The following is a 14,441-nucleotide window of genomic DNA, read 5'->3' as shown; positions in this document are numbered from 1 at the left end:
TCTAGGGCACGTGGGCTAGGCCGTCTCGTCCAATGGCAGCTCCAGGAACACTCCTCGGGTGGCCATGTATGCGGGCAGGTGATACGTCAGCCCGAGTGCGACAATTCTTGTTACTTGCAGTGGCACGAGGCCCCACGCCGTTTGCTTTGCACCCTGAGGGATTTTGCAACTATGTGGAGGTAAGCATCTTGGGTAATTTGCATGACATGTGCTTCTGCAAATTAGTCATGTGGGCTGGAGGGACAGGAACATGATCCAGACGCCTAACCACTCACTTTACCAGTTCAGCCTTACTGTCCCATATGCACGGCTTTAAGTGGGCCAGTTGGAACGCCGTCTTCAAAAAGTGCACCTAAACTGGGGCTCTGCTACGGCTCCCTCAGTTTCCTCTCCTCTTCACTCTCCCCCTCCACCCCACCCTCAAGACCCCCCCACCCCACCAGCCAAAGAAGTGCCAAGCCCCTCAGGCAGCCCTTTCACTCAACTGCTACATGCATAAGGGGCTGTCTGCTGGGATCCAGGCTTCTGATTCGAAAAAAAGGAGCGATGGGGGCACCAGAAATTATGAAAGCAGTGCCCCTGCCTCTCCTGCTTGGCTCCCACTGCCAGGGAGCCAAACCATTGCCAGACCGCTCCACCACCCCCATACCCTGGCATCCTACCTCCCTGTACCTACACCACGCCCCCTAAATGAGCACCTCCCCTCGATTCTTGCTCCCACTTAAAGCACGGACCATATGTAAGTGGGCTAATAGTGTCACGGCCTGCACACTAATTTCCCCAAAATATTAAATAATTAACCTTTCGCCTCAAAGGGATTTTTAAGCTGGTTTGCAAGTCTCCTAAGTGTACAGTACCTCAACACGTTTCTAAAGTGTTTACCACAAGTTTAATGTGGTTACAATGCCGCAACACGTTCCTAAAGAGGTGTTTAACAAGTCTCCTAATTTTGCAATTCCCCAACAAGTTTTATCAAGCTTTCCCTGCGCAATTGTGCAAATTCTAAGTGGGTTTATCAGGAGTACACGCTGCAGCTAAGCGGATACACATAATATAGACCATATAGAATTAAACCACCCTCCGGTGCCTAAATGATAAAGACAGTTATTACTAAAATAAATGGTACTCTTTTCATCACTCCCAGGAGAGTGAAATGCTGAGTGGGCCCTACCACAGCAGGTGAACGTTTAACTTGTAGAATATGCAGTCATGTTTCAGTGGGTGCTGCCCTCACTCGGCTGTTTTGCAGAGTTCATGTTGCCTGTGTCCAGGACACACGCATGGACGTGTATAATTGAATATGGCCCCCGCCTATGTTGATGTGTCCTTGGAGCCTGAACCTGTCATTGAGAGTTAGCATCAGCTGCACTCAGTCACATGACACCCCTTCGCCCCCTGAGGTCACTGCCAGATAATCTCTGCCCTGACAAAGAGGCCAGCGAGCCCTGGCGCCGCTCGTGCGGCCAGTCTTGCGGAATTCACACGGCTGATTGGGCGCTGATAATAGCGGGACACGGACTCAATGTGCTCGTCTAATCCACCAGGCGGGCTCTGCGTTGGCCTCGTTAACTCATTAGCAATGAGTCCAAACCCCACGCAGGTTTCATATCTTCATAGGGTATGCTGCGACTGGCAGGAGGCCTCGCCCCCTCTCACCGGTATTAGAAGAGACACCTGTCTAAGTGGCACCCACTCAGACAAAAGTTACTTCCGCTGAGTTACATGTGGCGGCTACGGGTGTGGCTGGGGGGGCTTCCGCTGCCCCCTCCCCGAGGCTCCTGATAGGTACAGATGCACCCCCCCCCCCCTGCACCTCCTACCCCCCTGGCTGTGAAGTAGTGAAATGGTTTTGACCAGTGCCTCATGAGAAACCTTTACCCCCCCCCCCGCACCAGGAGAAGTCTCTGCCCCGCCTGCAGCAGCATTCGATCAGCAAGAGGCCCAGGGTTCACAGCACCGCAATCTTAAATGGTATGTGCGACTTGACTGGGAAATGCTCTTCGACTCCTACCAGGTTTCCACAAAATGGCGGAGGAGCAAAATATGGTAACGTGCCTTCTGAGATTCCTGTCACCCAAAGAAAGTCCTTAGGCCTAATGGGGTCCCCTGCCTAGTGTGGGACCATGTACTGCAGGGGCTGCAGGGTTGTCCAGTACGCCACCGACCACGAGGATGTCAGGGTAACATTTTTCCTCACAACTCCGTAAGGCATTGCTTTCCATTGTATAGTCCTCGACAGTTGACATCCACTAAAATCTTATGGATTTAATTGTCCAACCACACAGGACTCATTCAGGAAAGCGTGTTGTCCAATTGCAATAGAAGGGGTAAAATGCCCGAGCAGCAAGTTTTGCGTGGCCATAAAACCGGTCCAATAGCACGGTGAGTAGAGCGCTCGCTTTGACTTCAGTGCAGAGCTCGTGAATCCCGGCAGGGCCAAACTCAGCCTTTCATCTTTCCGAGGTAGATAAATGAGCACCACACACCGTGGGCAATAATAAGCAGCGCCCAGATGCCTGAGGGTTCGTAGCGCTATATTATTATGATTATTCTCTTTTGAGAATCCGCACACCATCCTCCTGGCCGCAGAATGCAGACAGGAGGGTGCCGCAAAAGTGGCTGCCACAGACCAAAATCCGATTCCCAATTGGATGGGCTTTGATCTGCTGCACATGTGCAGCGACTTCCCTTGCGCTTCGCTCTGGGAGGGGGAAGCCAGGCCAGAAGACAGGGGGAGGCAGGCAGAATAATATGCAGCCTCTACTAGAAATCAGCTTATTGGAGTTACACAAGTACTTTGGGGGCCTCTTCGATGAACATGCACTGTAGGCTGTGGTGCAATGAGGCATTCAAGGAGCGCACATCGCATGCCACCGACACAGCTAATGCGGCACTCCCCCACCCCGGTGATGGAGGCCACAAAGGAGTGTCAGATGACCCTCCACTTTAAAAATGGCCATGCTCCAGCATGTGAACTCCATGCCCCTCAACTCTGGGCCATTTCAACCATCTCCCTCAACCCCATTTCTCTCCCAGCACAGCCTGACAGAGTGCCACCATCGACTTACAGGGCCACATTACCACCACTAGCAGTACAACCTCCTGTTGGTGGTGGTAGAATTCAGTGGGTCTCATTACGAGTTGGGCGGTAGCCCTTAGATGCAGTGGTAACGCTATTACTGCCGCATTTAAGGGGGCGCCCAAACATGAGTATGTGTGTTTACCCCCAGCTCAGAGATGGGGGTAAACACAACAGAAAAATGCTGATTTTTGGTGCAATTACTGTACGGTAATACCGCCGGCGGTAATTGCACTGAAAATTCCCCATTGGGTCAAATGGACCCAATGGGGAATTATGTTTACTGCCTGAACCCGCGATCCAGCGGTAATACCACCGGACGGGTGGGCGGTAACACAAATGCAGTTGGGCGGTATCCCAGTCGGGATACAGCCCAACTCGTGATGAGCCCCAGTGTGTGGTGCCATCTGGGCAGAAAAGGTGAGACAGAGCTATGAGGAATGAAGGCACATACGGCACGCATTGCCTGCCATCGGTCAGTTAGCGTGAGCTGGCTCATGAGGTAGCAGTGGGTGGCATGGTGAAGCACATGCTCCTGTGCCACCCAACACTCTTCCAGGGGACTGGGCAAGATAGTACTAAAGCGAGTAGAAGGTGCACTGGCAGAGTGCTGAAAAGGGCATTAGTGGCTAAGCTGGGTGGTAGAGCCAAATAAATTGAGGCATATCCACCCGTTTCTGAGAGTGGTACTGAAGATTCGCTCTGCTGGGGGTGCCAAAGAAATGTAGGTTGATGATGATGGGTAAACTAAAGATTTACCGTCGCAATGCATTCAACCACTACTGTCAGGGTCTAAGTCTCCACAAGCTTGTCACGTGCTGCTTCATCCACGTGACTGTGCCTGGATAGAACATATATCGTCATCATCTCAGGAATCTTTTTAGTGGTCTTCCAAAAGATGAAACTGTTTCATTTCTTCTTTAGCAATAAGATGCTTGTGAGTTTCTACGCAAGTAAGTTCTCTCTTGTGAGAGGTGCCTCCCATGGGCTATAGCCCCAGTAGTGCTAAACATCAGTTCACACTACACACTGGTCTGGGGGGAGGGGGTAGGTTAGGCTATAATACAGTGAATTTAACAAGCACAGATGGTCACACTGACCGAATATCAAGATGGCACCCATAAGGCATGCATCGAAGCACCAACTTTCAAAATGAAACTGCAGCTGGATTGAGCATGTACAGAACAAACACAGGGCACACATCCATCGAAATCTCTGCGACGGCCCCGAAAAGTCTGCACATCTATGAGAATAGAAGACAATAGCAGGCACATCATGGATGCCCCCATCCAAAAATGGTATGCCCCAAAGAAACAATGGATGCACAGCAGACACATCGCCTGTCCCATAGCATCACTTATGCAGCGTTTCATAGAGTTTCCACTGCTACTCGGAAGACCTGTGTGTCAAACTGCAACTTTAACTTAATTGTATTGTGTTGAGTTCAGCACTTGAGTTTTCATGTGAGTGATGCCTGTTAAACACTGTTTTGTAAATAACTAAGGGTATTTTAATGATAGTTAATCCATATTTGGTTTTTCAGGGTTTGAACCGGTTCCACACCTGGCATCCTTGTAATGGTAGGTTCCAGTACAAAATTCTGTCTTGTAGGACAGTTTCATGTGTCTTATTGAGCTCAGAATAAGCTGCCTTCTCCCTTTGTGGCTCAATTCATATTGGTGGGCTTAAAAATCAAAGCTCATTTGGATTTTTCTTAGAAGAAATGAGCTGTTTTATGGCTTAGTTTCTCTGTGTTTTTTGGTTGATGAGATTTTCGCTCATCACTGTGTGGTTTACCTTGCTTTCTAGGCCCTGCCTTTGGGTTGCTAGGCTTTTTCTGGTGCTGCTTCCAGGCAATCTGCAGAGAACCCGCTCCTGGTGACAGCATGTTTCTCCCATTCCAGAGACACTGCAGCGAATGAGGCTTTTCCTTACTCTACGGACATAACGTGCGCTGTCCGCGCGGAGCACCGAATGGGGGGAAGCGGGTAGTGCTTCAGAGGCCTGATCCAGCCTGCAGACCCATTCCAGGGTTCAAACGGGCCAAAGCCGGTGGCTCCAGTTTCATTGTGTCCGCTGCCTCCCCCTCCCCTGGCCTTGAGAGCTGAGCCTTTCTACACCTTGTTCCAGAACTGATTACAAACTCACCTGTTTCATTAACAGCATCAACCGCCTGATATCTGTTGCTCTATCTGGGTAACCTTTCATCTTCTGTAACTAGCTCCTAGACGCCCACGGGTTAAGTGCGCTCCTACAAAAGTATAAATAAATAAATAAATAAATAAATGATGCTGGTTTGCTCTGTCAAACTACAACAATCTAACTCATGGATATAAAGGAAGGGCACCAAGTGTGTGCAGCCTAAGGTTTCACACACACACCTGGTTCTGTTTTGGCCCATATGTACCATTAAAGGAATATAATCCAGCCAATGTTGACTAAGGAAGGACCGATCCTTTTGATGCACTGCTATTCCTCAAGGGGGACTTCTTTCTGAAAGTATCCCAAGTAAAAGCAAAATAGCTGAAATCTGGAACGAACGCAAGTGCTAAGCGTAGAAAGCTACTGACGGTGTCCCACCACACTGCACCAACTCACGAAGAGCCGATTGGCTGTCTGTCCCCAAGCGGACAATTCCTGCTTAAATATGTGTCATCTTCCCATTTCAGAAAGAATAGGCTGTCTGGGGCATGCACCACCAGGTCACCTACTGTGTAAGAACGACTGGAGCCAAAGCTAATAAATTAAGGATCAAATGTTCCCAACTCCCTGCGTTTGACAGTGGGGTTAGGGAAGCCGCTTGGGCACATCTTTGTCCAGCAGGAATTTAACAGCAATGAGATGACGTGAATACCTCGTTTTTGATGGCAGTAGTTTTCAAAGTCCTGGGAAACAGAGCTGTTGATTTCAAAACGTGTAAATGGTGTGAATACTTGGGCATTTGATGGAAATGCCTCCCACTGACTTTACCTGGTAATGGGATGAGCACCTGGCATTTCATGGCAGTACCTGTTAATGGTTTGAGAGTACCCAGGCATTTAATGTTGATACCTACGAGGGGGTGTTCACTAAAAGCTCACTCCACAGTCATTGTGAATGCTTGTTTTACACTTCGACTGCTGTGACCCGCGGCGTGCATTTCCACCAGAGGACTCATAAACTTCTTCTCTTGCCGTTCCAATCCCCACCTCAGACAGACTAAAAACAGCTGTGTGTGCTACAGGGCCGTAGATATGACCTCAAGACTTCTCTGCAGTCCACTCCTCCCCATGGGTGCAGCAAATATAACATTTCAAGGGTTGGGGGGCTAACCATAAAAATGTTGGGAGAGGCAATAACTTCAGAGACAGTGGGGGAGGGGCAAACTTACTTGTGTGTGGGGCATCTTACTTCTTTACGCATTCTAATGAGACTATTGTAACACAGCTTCAATGTTACAAGCAGTTAACTCTCTCGTTCACGTCTGAACCACACACTTAAAGGAGTGCTGTGAGAATCAGCGGTCTAGCCTTCCAATCACTCCCCTGGCATGCCAGTACTAACCCTGCATCACGATTTCAAGCTTCTAAACATGTATGCATATGATGCAGGTGCTAACAGTGAAACGCTTTGCGTTAGTAATTGCAGGACCTTTGTTAACAGGGAAGCCCAGGCGCCATTTCCTGTCTGTGTCCTGTTCTGTCCACCCTGGCTCTGCAGGGTCAGCCAGATCCAGTAAACATAGGCAAACAAGGGGGGTGGTTTAGAGTTCACTCTGCTCAATGGTGTTGCGCCACTGGTCCTCAGAGGCACAGCCAGGATTGTCCAACAAGTGGGGCCCCTCTTTGGACCCACCACAGTGACATTAACATCTGTAAATGCCACCACAGCTCTGCTGAGTGGGCACTGACATGCCCCTGCCCGCTTAGGCCCCACCCTGTCCATGCCTCTGCTGGTCCTGCAACTTATGTGCGCTGCGTGCACTGCCTTTAGCTCCCCACTGGCATCTCAAGCACGTCCCAGGAAGACAAAACACGGCATGCCCGGCTGGGCCCGCGGCAGCGCCGCTGCGCGTTATTTCGGTCCCCGGGCGGGCCGGACGGCTCGAGGGGAATGCAGGGCGCTATTCTTGGTGCAAAAAAGGCGGAGAGGCCCCGGCAGCGGCAGCTGTCGTGTGGCCCTGGGATCAGGGAGAGATGTGAAGAGGGGCAGCTGAGGAGGGCCGCGCGCCTTCAAGGGCCCCCGCCCGCCTCTTCCAAAGGTGGACACGAGGAATTTGTTGGCTCAGCAGTGGCGAGGAATTGCGATACGTGCCAGTGCTGGGAACGGATGAATAGATGAGCACGAAGGCACTGTCTCACAGCGCCCGATAATAGCATCTTAATACTAGCAGGTATTATTACCCAACTCAGCGGTATTCATGGAATCCGTCTTAACAGGATGAGAGTCACGATGCTGGGGTCGTACACGTGACTTGGTTGTGTGCACGACTTCAACAAGACCATAACACGCACGAAACTAACTTTCAAATACAAAAGTGCTGGTACTCTGGGTAACATATCAGGGGTCTGCAAGTAAGTAGCAGAAGTCCCAGCACTCACGTGACCACATATCAGCAGTCCTGGAGCCCCATGGCAGCAGAGAGATTGTTACTAGTGTCTTCCTGGACAGCAACAGGGCCTTTCAACTTTTCCAGTTGGAAGGGGCCAGGAGCCTCAGGGGGCCACAGCAATTGCCCCGATGTTGCCAGTCAGCAGACTGATGACATGGAAATACAGGGATCTCATTACGAGTTGGGCAGTGTTCCGGCAGTAAATCTGCCTGAATACCGCCCAACGGAATTACTGTTATCGCCACTTGGTCTGGCGGATTTACCACCGGACCAAGTGGAGGAGGTGTTAGTCTACATTCATTGGGGATTTCTGCGGAATTACCGCTGGTGGTGTATATGCCACTGTGATTCTGCCGATTTGGCTGATTTTTTGGCAGAAAGTGGGTGGATTTACCTCGGACATTTGCTGGTGGTAAATCCCCCACTTCAGGGAGAAAATACTAGTATGGTAGAGCGGGAACAGTGGCGGTAATTCTGTTACCAGCACTTTTTTTCCCCACACTGCCATACTCATAATAAGGCCCATTTTCATTTCTATATTACTTTCGTTCTGCGGCTTTAAATGTGTACTTTGCAGCACTCACGTTGCTAAAACTGCAATTCCCACCGGCTCATTCTGGTTGACGATGTACTTCGTCAGATGTCTGATTTACAAACAGCAATCAACATACACATAAAGTAGCATACTTGTGTCTTGACATGAGTCAAATGTTTACGTGTGTCTTTAAACACACTTATAATTCACATTTTCCTCTGGTTTTATAGGTTTTATTATATTACTGGCAGTTACAATAATAAAGTTGCCAAAACACCACATCCTAATCAAACTGAGTCTGAGACAATAAGTGCCCGTGCTCAGAAATAAGTGCCAGGGGTGAGCCCTGGCAAACACTCCCACAAATTAAGCACTGGTGCAGACTCATCAGCCATATCAGCAGAGTTATTTGGTTTAGCACATTAACAACTGCTCCTGTGTATTGTGCTAAGAGAACCAGACTAATCCCCACCTGGAAGAGTGAAGCAACCGAGTCAATCTCAAGATATTCTCTCAGCATAAAAATGCGTCATCGTCTCTGCCTTGGGCTTGGCCACAATGACCAATGGTGAGGGGATCACAGGAGTCCGAAGCCTCTGGAGAGCTGCAGGTTGCAGACCCCTGGCCTAGACAGGAAGTATTCAGATGGGTATGTAGGCTTTTTCAATGCATAATCAACTGCTGTTCATTAGCTGGGTTGGCGAGCAGGAAGAGCAGACCCTTTTCTTAAAGCAGCGGTCTCCTTTGGCTCTCCAAATGTTTTGGACTGCAATTGTCACCAGTCATAGCCATCTTAGTCAATGGTGAGGAATCATGGGAGTTGTAGTCAAAAACAACTGGAGAGCCACAGGTTGCACAGCCCCGACCTAAAGTGTCCAAGCACCAATGTCCTTCTAATGAGAGCATGTGGTCTTTTGTCTCTCTCACTTATCCAACACAAACAGATCACTCGTTTCAGAAGCTGATTTTTCAGAGGACTTTTACATTTTCGGATTCACCAGAAGCTCACACATCTTTAAGGTGCCTCTGCAACGTGATTAGGACAGGGGCAGTAGTGCACTTTTGTTTATCGTGTGAACAAGGCCATTTCAAGGATACACAGGCCACTCTTGGCAAAGTAACATTTCAGTGCCCCCTTGCCCGGAAATGGGGACATGTTTGCTGCTTGAAGGGCCAGTCTGGCGCTACCATCTGATGCCCCAATCGACAGGATAGCCACACAGTATTGCATTGCCATAGAATCGTCCTTGCTCCCACTGAAAGCACCCCCGGGGCACCTCATTGTCACAGTGTCAGTTTCAGGAGAGTGACTTGCACGGGCAAACAGGATAGGATGTCCAATTCCGGGTCCCGACGGCCGGAGTCCTGATGGGTTTTCAGGATATCCCTCATTCATATTCATGAGCAAAAATGTGCATACATTTAGAATCATTGTATGCAAACTTATCTGATGAATATTAATGTGGGGTATCCGGAGAACCCGAAATGGATTCGCCCTCGAGACCTGGAAGAACTATCTGTCAGACCTGTCTAGAAATGATGGTAACATTAAGAACATGTGGCATTCTAAATAACACCTGCTTTTACATAGCCATCTAATTATGATTTGGGATTGCATGCGCCATTTTGTTTCCATGCTTGACTCCAAATCATCACTGCAGTTGTCTTCTGTTTTCTCGTTATCTAGGCTGCTGCGAGGGCACTCGTCATTTTTTTGGGAGAGCGCCTCTTTCCTGCATGCAATTTTCCTGAATGGTGAGTGGCCATTTCTCCTGCATGCCAGGTTTTGTGCAGCAGGAGTGGACTTTGGGAAATATGGGAGGTGGCAGACAGCGGGGGAGGATCAGTGTGACCGCATGCTGGCCAAGTGAGGAGCAATGCAGGTCGGTGAACGGAAGAAGGGAGGAAGAGGAGGAGATGGACGTGCGACATCTCGGGCAGGTGGATGGGAGAGGGTGGGTCTCCCTTGCACACAGACAAGGCGGTGGCGGGGAGGGAGAGGAGAAGAGAAGGGGGATTGCTGGGGCCTTCCCCATATTGCTGTCAGCTGGTAAGGGAAGTAGGAAAATGGAATATAAGGTGGCAACATTGCAGGGGACGGGAGAATAGAAAAAGTGGCATGCGTGCAAAAATCTTAGGAGCAATTGTTAGTACTTTTAAAGGCCATCTTTTGAGAATGATTGTGGTAACTCTTCCTTTTTCTCTATACTGTTGCTTTCCCGCCTCCACTTAGAGATAGTGGTCCCCCCAATTTATAGGGCACCAGACACTGCCAACATTCTTCTAATCCCACAACTAAGAATTCATTAATTAACAGCGATTTATTGTTGAGAACAGCGCTTAGAAATTCGCTTGAAACTATGCGACACATTCCTATTGGCCAACAAGTAAACAGAATGCTTAACCTAGGAAAGGAAGACTAAGGGGCCTACGATTCGTGGTTCTTGCTTCCCGAGCCAGAATCTTCTTGATAAGTTACCTCTAATGACAGGCCTAGGCATATCAGCTTAGTCTGCAGCCGACCTGCGGATATGTCCACAGTGGTGACATGCCTGTGGAAGAACGCATGCGCTTCACAAAACACTGCACGGGAAAATCACAGCAATCAAAACGACTTACTTTCAGGAGAAGCAGAGGTGCCAGTGTGTAGTGCGGGGGTCCAGTTGGTTTCTCTATACTTCGATGTGCTTGGTAATCCCGGGGTTCCTGGCAGCTGGGAAGTCCAGTTTGGGTATGTGCCCGGGGGTGAAATTGCCCTTTCCCGTTTGTGCCCGGCAGCGATGGAGCTTTGCCAGGTGTATGGTGAACGAGGCCTGCCTTGCTCAGTGCCCGCGGGGGGAAGAAGACTTGCTCGGTTCTGGCCTCGCAGAGCAGACACCTCACCCTGCTGTGTTCCCTGAAGTGAAGGACTCCTCCAAGCCGCGCGCCCTCTGTTCTGCCCTCTGCTTCTCTCTCTGGCCACTGACAGCTGACTTTGTGTCACGGTGCATCTGGGCTATGTTAGGAGCTTGGAAGCACAGTCCTATTTATAGGGACCCCAGGACTGACAATTCCGGCAGGCTGACTCAACTCCCACATTCGAGACACACTAGAAGGCGGTGACGACGGACTGTCTTGTACAAGGCTGGAATGGTGAGCGGGGGGCCTTTCCGCTTCCGTGAGGTCAATGCTTCCTTTAAGCAGTTTAGGTGATGGGGCAAGAACTCTTTCCTGAGTCACTACCACGAGCGCCTTATGTGTGATGTCATCGTTTGGGTTCCCGCACCGACTATCTGTGATGTAGTCTCATACCCATGGCTTGCTGGGGCACTTGACTAATGTGCAAGGGGCCTGCTTTGACTAATGGTCAATACACAGTTGATACTAAAATCAGGTGTTTCTAAGCATCCCTCTCTATTTCCGGATTGTTGGCTATGTGGTAGAGGTTGTGAAATCACAAATAATAATAATAATAATCATAAAACAAAACACACACGTGAACGCACACCCAGCAGGATTTCGCTGGTCAGTTGTAGGAAATGATCACATGCCACCAATATCTGGTATTTAAATGTATTCTGCAAGCTTCTTTTTACCAGCCAACAGGGTTGCCATGGATCCATCTCAAAATACCATCATGAATTTCTACCAGAAGGCCGTTATCAGCGCATAATTCCCACTATGCACACCCAAAGACCCACAAGAAAAGGTTAGAAATATATATTCATATATATGTAGATTTATATTTCCTTATATCATTTCTTAAAATCACAAAAGTTATGTAGCACAACACAAACAAGTAATCCCTAACTCAAGGAGTACCTTCAGAACAGGAGGACAGGAGGAAGGCCTCATAGGACATAATAAATATGCGCTGCCTCTTTAATCCATGTCCTTAACCGTCTGTGAATATAAATAGGGCAGCGATGCCCTATAGTTCAGGTGAAACCAATCATCCATAGGAAAAGCAGGAATTCTATGGCTAATAACTTTAAAGCCGGAGGATGGATCAGCACAACATTTGATAGTCCAATTCTGCAGCGTGGGCCCCACAGAACTGGAAAGTTTAGTGTAAATTTGTGTTACGGTTCAAAAGATATATAGGGCCTGTTTTTGCTTATGCGCTCAGCCCAAACCGCTGGATGAGTGAATGAGTCGGGTACAAGAACAGGCTTTGTTGGTTTGGCCTAAATCCAGCTAGTAGATTTAAACATTTTAATTTGGCGTAGGGCAGGGTGCCCCGGTACCCAAAAAGGGCATTATATCTCCCATGATGCAGTGCTGGTGCCTGTTTTTTTAAATATAAAATAAATGATAGTATTGCTTCCTAAATTAACTTAAATCATGTACGAGGGGTGCATCAGGGGTCTATCAGTGTTTTTGTGGTGTTATATGTATTGAGAAAGGTTAATATTGCTTTATTAGTTTAATAAAAAGTGCTCCCAACAGACCGGAGGAAGCCGATGCTTGTTTACTATATTCTTTAATATGAGTGAATAAGCTTTTCTTGTGATTTACCAGTGAAGTTCTCAATTCATGCCTGACATCAGACAGGAAGATATCTACATGCCCAAACCTCACTCTTCCTCGTTACAGTATCCCATTTACTCCATATCACTATTCCCCACTTTTCCTCGTTGCTGTACCCCACTAAGTCCACCTCAATCTACCTCTTCCCAGTACCCCACTGACTCCATCTCACACCTCCTCGTCACAATACCCCACTAACTCCTCTTCCTCATCGCAGTACCCCACTAACTCCACCTCACTCTTCCTCATCAGACTCATCAGAGTCCCTCACTAACTCTACCTCACTCTTTTTCATCGCATTACCAGACTACCCCACCTCACTCTTCCTTGTTGCAGTATCCAACTATCCCACCTCACTCTTCCTTGTAACAGTACTCCACTAGCTCCACCTCATTCTTACTCATCACAGTCCACCACTAATTCTACCCCACTCTTCTTCATCACAGTCTCCAACTACCCACCTCAATCTTCCTCCTTGCAGTACCCACTCCTCATCCTCATTGTAGTACCCCACTAACTCAAACTCATTCTATCTCGTTACAGTCACCAACTAGGCCCACCTCACTCTTCCTCATCACAGTACCTCACTACCTCAATTTACCCTTTCTCATCCCAGTACCCCACTAACTCCACCTCACACTTCTTCATCACAGTCCCCAACTACTGCATCTCACTCTTCCTCATCACAGTCCCCCACTAACTAAACCTCACTCTTCCTTGTCAGAGCTCCCCAATAAGCCCACCATTCCTCCTCATCACAGTCAATGACTAAATCCACCTCACTCTTCCTCTTTGCAATACCCTACTATCACCAACCCCACGACCCTGCCTCATTCTTTCTCCTCACAGTACTCCACTACTCTACCTCACTCTTCTTCATCAGAGCCCACACTAACTCCACCACACTCTTCTGTATTGTAGTACACCACCAACTCCACCTCACTCTTCCTCATCACAGTTCCCCACTACCCCACCACACTTACCTCATCACAGTACTCCACAAGACTCTTTTGCGTCACAGTCCCTCACTGACTCCACCTCACTCTTCCTCATCACACCCACCAACTAACTCCACCTCACTCTTCCTCATCACATTCTACCACTAACTCATCACAGTCCCCCAGTACCCCACCAGTACCCTATGACCCAAGCTCAATCTTTTTTGGCAGAAGTAACCCATCGCCCCACCTCAACCTTCCTCATCGTAGTACCCCACTAACTCCACCTCACACTTCCTTGTTGCAGTAACCCACTAACTCCATCTCACTCTTTCTCGTTGCAGTACCACATTAACTCCACCTCAACGTTCCGCATCACAGTCCCCACTAACTCCACCTCACCCTTCCGCATCACAGCCCCCCACTAACTCCACCTCACTACAGTTCTATAGTTTCGCAGTACCCAACTACCCCAATTTACTCTTCCTCATCACAGTATCCCACTACCCCACCTAACTCTTTCTCACCACATTCCCCCACTAACTCCACCTCACTCTTTTTCGTCACGTACCCCAAATACCGCACCTCATTCTTTCTCACCATAGTCCCACAATAACTCCATCTCACTCTACCTCATACACAGTCCCCCACTTATTCACCTGACTCTTCTTTGTCACAGTCTCCCAGGAACTCCACCTCACTCTTCTTCATCTCCCTCTTCTCTGACACAGTCCGCCACTAACTCTGCCCTCACTTTTTCTCAACAGTCTCCCATAAACTCCACTCCAC

General features: G+C 48.8%; 1 protein-coding gene across 1 annotated transcript in view; it reads right to left on the bottom strand.

Moving 5' to 3' along the window:
• LOC138569619 (xin actin-binding repeat-containing protein 1-like) overlaps positions 1-11,187 on the bottom strand; it is a 55,110-nt gene extending 43,923 nt beyond the window's left edge. The window contains exon 1 of the mRNA XM_069647750.1: positions 10,825-11,187. The gene's annotated coding sequence lies outside the window, so the exon portion shown is untranslated. The remainder of the gene's footprint in view (positions 1-10,824) is intronic.
• Positions 11,188-14,441: the final 3,254 nt, after the last annotated feature.

The sequence above is a fragment of the Ambystoma mexicanum genome, chromosome 2q, assembly GCF_040938575.1.
Source record: "Ambystoma mexicanum isolate Mex_15411 chromosome 2q, UKY_AmexF1_1, whole genome shotgun sequence".
In the NCBI taxonomy this organism is placed as follows: domain Eukaryota; kingdom Metazoa; phylum Chordata; class Amphibia; order Caudata; family Ambystomatidae; genus Ambystoma; species Ambystoma mexicanum.
The sequence above is the reverse complement of the archived record's forward strand: the minus strand, read 5'-3'. Positions and strand labels throughout refer to the sequence as shown.